Source organism: Gouania willdenowi, chromosome 8 (genome assembly GCF_900634775.1).
Source record: "Gouania willdenowi chromosome 8, fGouWil2.1, whole genome shotgun sequence".
In the NCBI taxonomy this organism is placed as follows: Eukaryota; Metazoa; Chordata; class Actinopteri; order Blenniiformes; family Gobiesocidae; genus Gouania; species Gouania willdenowi.
The window spans coordinates 16,287,138-16,293,137 of NC_041051.1; the positions used below are offsets into that span (position 1 = coordinate 16,287,138).

A 6,000-nucleotide genomic window follows, 5' to 3' on the forward strand; every position below is an offset into this window, starting at 1 on the left:
ATATCAAACATTTTGAAGTTATTTATGTTTGCGGACGATGCAAGCATAATTTGTTCTGGAAAAAAAATGTAATGAACTTTTGGTAAAAATAGAAAATACATTTTCAAATTATCACTTAGCATTGCAAAAAAATGAAATGTATGATTTTTGGAAGCAAAAATGAGGTATTTGAAGAAATAAAACTTGAAATAAATGAGATAAAATTGAGCAAATGTTTGATACAAAGTTATTGGGAGTCATAAGTGACAAAAATGTTAAAAACACTTTTTGTGTTATATAAAAGAAAAGATTTACTTAATTACAATTCCTTGTTTACAATTTATTTAACTTTGATACTGCCATATACTGTATGACGTACTGTGTAGAACTCTGGGGAACCACTTTCAAAACCAAAATCAATGATATCGTTTTGTTGCAAAAAAAAAAAAAAAAAAAAGAAAGGCCGTACGATTGATAAACAAAGCAGAATATTATGACCACACATATCCATTAATATGTGTGGTCACACACATATTAATGGATATGTGTGTTCAATCAAAACTTATGAAGTTTAAAGATATTGCTAATTGTAAAACAACCTAGATAATATTATAAATGTTCTTCCAGAAGGCCTTAAAAAATACTTCTCACTACAGACCAGCAAATACAGCCTCAATTTATGTTTCTTTTACCAAAAGTAGAAATTAAACAAAGATGTCTGTCTGTTCTTGGGGTTATTTTGTGGAATTCTGTTGATAAAGAAATAAAAATGAATTACACATAATTTAATTTCAAAAAGAAAATGTCACAATATATTTTAGAGAGTTATGTGAAGCAGTAGATTTCTGTTATGTTATGGTTATTTTATTTGGAAAAAGGCAACTCAAATATAATTTTGTATGTTTTGTATGTAACTTAAATGTTATCTATGTTTGGCATATAAGCATTTTATATATATTTAAATTGTGATTTATGCTTGAATATTTTGTTAGACTGAAACAAACAAATAAACTGAAATAAACTGGTGGATAAATGGTAACTGAAGCTTTAAAACTGATTGATTTGACTAAAATCTTAATTTTATTTAGTTGACTGAAACTCGACTATAACTGAAATAGTCCTGATGACGACACTGTGACTAAAACTAAGTTGCGTTTTAGTCAAAATGACTGTAACTAGCCGTGTTTCCATTACAGATTTTTGCAAAATAAAATTTCTAAATGTGAACAAAGCATAATTGTGCTTTGATCGTGTTTCCATTGAAGGTTGTTTTGACTCTTGTGAAATCTCATCCCGTGAGACTTTGCTGCAGGAAGACAAACGCTCCCAATCTCCTTATAACTCTCCGTATTCCTGTGTTTTCACGTCTAATGTGACAGTAATCATTTTTAAATATAATACGAAGAAATTTCCTCTTCTGTCTACACGTACAAGAGAGAAGTGGTCATGTGACCATGTACGTTACACTCTGTGTATTAGCAGAAAAAGTGTTTCCATGGAGCTTTTGCAACACATTTCAATTTAAAAACGTCTGAAATTCCTCCTTATGAAAGCGTAAAAACTGTTTTTGCGAGTGTTTTTTCAAAATGCAGGTGTTTCCATTACCTTTACCATTACCGCTATTGGCGCCTTGTTGGTAACTTTGCCATGAATTTAAAGCAATATCTAAAAAATGTTGCATGTGAAACCAAATCAAGGCCATCAAACTGACCCTGAGACACTGACCCACGTCTGTATATCTTAGTGGTGATCCCGCTTCAGACTGCGGCTCAAAGCATTAAAAATGGCAGACAGCTCTAAAGAGAGCAGTTAACTTAAGACGCTTGCTGGCAAATAACGACAGTTTCTCAGTTTCCCGTTTAGACTGCAGTCCTTGAGAAAACCCAGTCCCACTCAACACTGGGGACCGCAGGGTTTGAGGAAAGAGTGGAGCCTTTCTCAGCTGACTCATAAAGGATAAAGAAGATCCTCCTCAGGTTTTGTTTTAACTCAAGAGCAAGTCGTTTAAGTCTAAGTGCCGTCCTCCAACAGCCATACATTTTCATTTTAACGACCACTGTCCCCAGTTATAGTCTGCTGCTTCTCCTCTGCAGCGCAATAGTAGAAATATTCTCTGATGCTGTTTTTTTTCTTCAAGATGAGAGAAAAAAAAACACCACCGGCGACTCTATTAATATAGGCAGAATATGTAATAAAAGTTAACTATTTGGATTTGGAATTTGAATTTATTTGAGCAGTCTTCAGAAAAACAAAAACAGATTGAACAACGCTAGATTGTCTAATTCTTCAGCCAAAAAAAGTGTGGGTTGAAGCAAAGCTCATACATGCAGTACCGACCTCATCACAATAAAACTAAACCAAACAAGGTTCTCCAATCAGGGGTTCTCATCTGGTTTCACCCTGGGACCCACATTTTGCCACGGTCATTAATTTGCGACCCAATTCATCAGACCAAACAGCTGTTTCAAAAACAGCTGTTGAAATCACACATATAGATTTATGTTTTAAAAAAGATTATATATATATTTTCCTGTGAAACATGCATTTCACAGCATGCCTGTCAAAAAAAAAGTTTATTTCAAAATAAAAGACAAGTCCAACATGAGAGACATTGACTATATATTTATTTTTGACCAGCTGTCCGTAACCCACCTAGTACAGGTCCGAGGCCCACTTTTGGGTCCAGACCCACCAGTTGAGAATCACTGCTCTAAATAATATCACACACACACAATTTTTTTTAAACTTATACTACTATTTTTTACATGAATATACATTCAATATATATTCTGCACAAGTTTCATATATACAGTTTATATATGCACATCAAACATACTGTATATACATACATTCACACATATGTGTGAACGTAAGGAACTCACTCACACGTAGAGGAAAAGAAGACAAAAGTTGCACACATTGTGTAGCTGTTTGTTAATAAATGTGCCGTTGTGTATTTTTTTCCTCCTTTAGTGTATTTTGTTGTTCTTTGTATTTTTTATTTTTTTGTGTATTCTTTGGTAATTGTAGATGTCTTCCGAGTCGTTTTCTGTATTTTTTGGTATGTATGTTGTTCTTAGATTTTTGTTGTCTCATTGTGCATTTTTTCCTCTTTTTGTGTCCTTTTGTGTATTTTGTTGTTCGTTTATGTATTTCTCCGTTTGTACATTTTTGTGTGTTTTTTTTTGTGTGTATATTTTCTTGTCCTATTAAGTATTTGTGTTGTATTTTGTGTATTTCTTTGTTAATTTAGGTTTGGGTGTATTTTTTGCTTTCATTTTGTGCATTTACTTTTACTCTAGTTGCCCATGTTTATGATAGACGCACAAGTTTAATTATTTTAATTACATTTTTTTACCAATCTTAAAGCACCGTGATGTTATATTAGCCTGTGTGGAATTTTTCATCAGCAAATTTCACCCTGAATTGTCTTTCTGGTAGGACTTTATTTGAATTAAACTATCGAGATTTATTTTATTTATGTATATCACCATTTTAAGAAAAAATATTGATATGAATTTTGGTCCATACCACCCAGCCCTAATATGCATACATACGCATGACATGTACATAATAATAATATTACTAGTGCAGTGCCCGTAGGACGTATGTAATGCTATAGAAAAGTGGGAGGTTAAGTACAATTTTCATGGATAACCAAATGAGGTTGTTTGATGGTGGGAAGTCGTCACTGTAGAGGTAGGACTGATGACATCAGCACTGAAGATTGGAACATAGGGATGACATCATCACTGTGGAGAGCATGGACTGTCACTGCTTTTAAGAGGTGTCCTAGCTCTACAGTGAGGCGTGGGGGTGGGGCTTCCAAACAAATCTGACGTTGCACACCGCTGAACCAAGCAGCAGCCATGTTGAAAGTCTCACCTCTGTCTGTCCCTGAACCACACAGATATTTGACACAGACACACACACAGACAGAAATTCTTTGCTTTATAGATAGAAATTTAGTGACGCAATATTCATCCATCCATCCATTTTCAGACCCGCTTGTTCCTATTTTTCAGGGTCGTGGTGGTCTGCCGGTGCCTATCTAGGGCTCATAGTGTAGCATTATATATATAAATAATATTCTCTATCACAATATATACCTTTTGTAAATCAATCATTCTGCAATGATTTAAAAACCATATTCTTGACCTGTTAAGTACTTTATCATCCCTCTCCTTGTCTGCACTGCTTTCTATGTTTCTTTTCCAACCAGGCCGAGGTGTTAGGGTGCTGCTAATGTACTTGTCGGGTCATTAATTCTTGATATGGCCAAAGGGCAGCAGCGCAGACAAGCTTTGTGTTTTGATATTTTGTATTGTTGGCAGTAAGCTAAGAAGATGTTTGTGATGCTATAAGCCACTGATCTCATATCAGGCAACAGCACCTGAAAGTTAGGATGATCAATATAGCGTTCGTTTCCTCACTTCCTTTATCCCTGACGTCCCTGTTTTTCATTTACAATCACAGAAATGTGGGCCGACTCAAGGATACGCCTTTGGAAATGTACACACTGGCAAATGGAAAACATCTACAAGGATGTCCTGAGGATATATGTTGCAGCCGCTCCTTGGGCTTTCACCTTTAAAGACTGAGTGGAATCAGGAGAGAGGACGCTCAAAAGAAGAGTCAGAGGATAACCCAGATTTTTCCTTTTTCTTTCTGAGTGTTAAAAATATTACAATCTATGCACATAGATAGACCCAAGAACAAGGACAGTGCATTTACTCCACTCCTGCCTCTCTATGCAAGTGATGCAAGCCATTCATCAATAGCCAAGTGTGTGTGTGTGTGCGTGTGTGTGCGTGCGTGTGTGTGTGTGTGTGTGTGTGTGTGTGTGTGTGTGTGTAAAAGCATGAAAAATATTAATATCTAGCCCACATGTTTTGATCATGTGGGAGATAGACAGTTTTAAACACTCAGAGTGTGCTGCCCTCTACTGATCCATCCATGAACACTTGAGCACTAAAAGGAATTGTTCACCATTAACTACAAGCAACAAAAAGAAATAAAAAGGTGGATGTAATAATACCTTTGCAAAATCAAATCAAAACATTCGCAGACAGTGAAATGATGTTTAGTAAAGCATCAGGTGAATCTGTTTAATGTCAAATGCAAGATGCTACTTTAGGTGATGCAACACTACAGTCCATACATTTATACAGATAATCAATTCACAATAGAGGCACTAAGTTATCTATAAAAAGTTTAAATAAAAAGTGGCGTAACCAGGGTTGAGGTCAATTAGATTTTTTAATTACAATTACATCCTCAATTATCCATATTCAATACAACTCAATCATGATTACGGTGACCTGCATTTTTTCAATTACAGTTAAAATTACAATTATTGGTTTTTTCCCCCCCTGAAAGTCAATTACAATTACATTCTCAATTATTACATTTCAAATTCAATTAATCACAATTACTGAGCCTTTCCTAAATAAGCCCATAAAACCTAACCTTCCTCTTGTGCTAGCTTTCTGTTAGCATCTCTTATGTTAACGGGTCAGTTTTGATCCATGTTTTAAATCAGCTGTAAAATACACTAAAAAATATCATCTATCATCTCATTTGATTTTCATCTCTTGGCTACTGTACTTTCTCAGAAAATAAATAAATAAATAAAATCCAAAATATTTCCATTTTTACACTTTAATATAGCCTTACCTTACCTTTTTCATGGCTTACTGGATTTTCACCCCAGTTTACGTCTGCTCATCATATTTAAACTAGTTTTTAGGTATTTTTGATTGTGACACTTTTTATAGAATTTCCCCACCATTTACAATTATCTGAACTCAATTATGATTATAACAGGAACATATTCTTCCCAAATACAATTACAATTATAATTACATCATATTTGTGATTAATTAACAATTACGCGATTATAATTGACCCCAACCCTGGGCCTAATACTAAATGCAATCGACCACATTCTAATATTGTAGTGAAAATGTAAAGTAAAATGTACAATACTTAAGTTGTAATTTACACATCTACTGTAACATA

General features: G+C 34.4%; 1 long non-coding RNA gene across 1 annotated transcript in view; it reads left to right on the forward strand.

Moving 5' to 3' along the window:
• LOC114467878 (uncharacterized) overlaps positions 1 to 4,500 on the forward strand; it is a 60,016-nt gene extending 55,516 nt beyond the window's left edge. Inside the window, exon 3 of the long non-coding RNA XR_003674587.1 lies at positions 4,456 to 4,500. This is a non-coding gene — a long non-coding RNA (uncharacterized LOC114467878). The remainder of the gene's footprint in view (positions 1 to 4,455) is intronic.
• Positions 4,501 to 6,000: the final 1,500 nt, after the last annotated feature.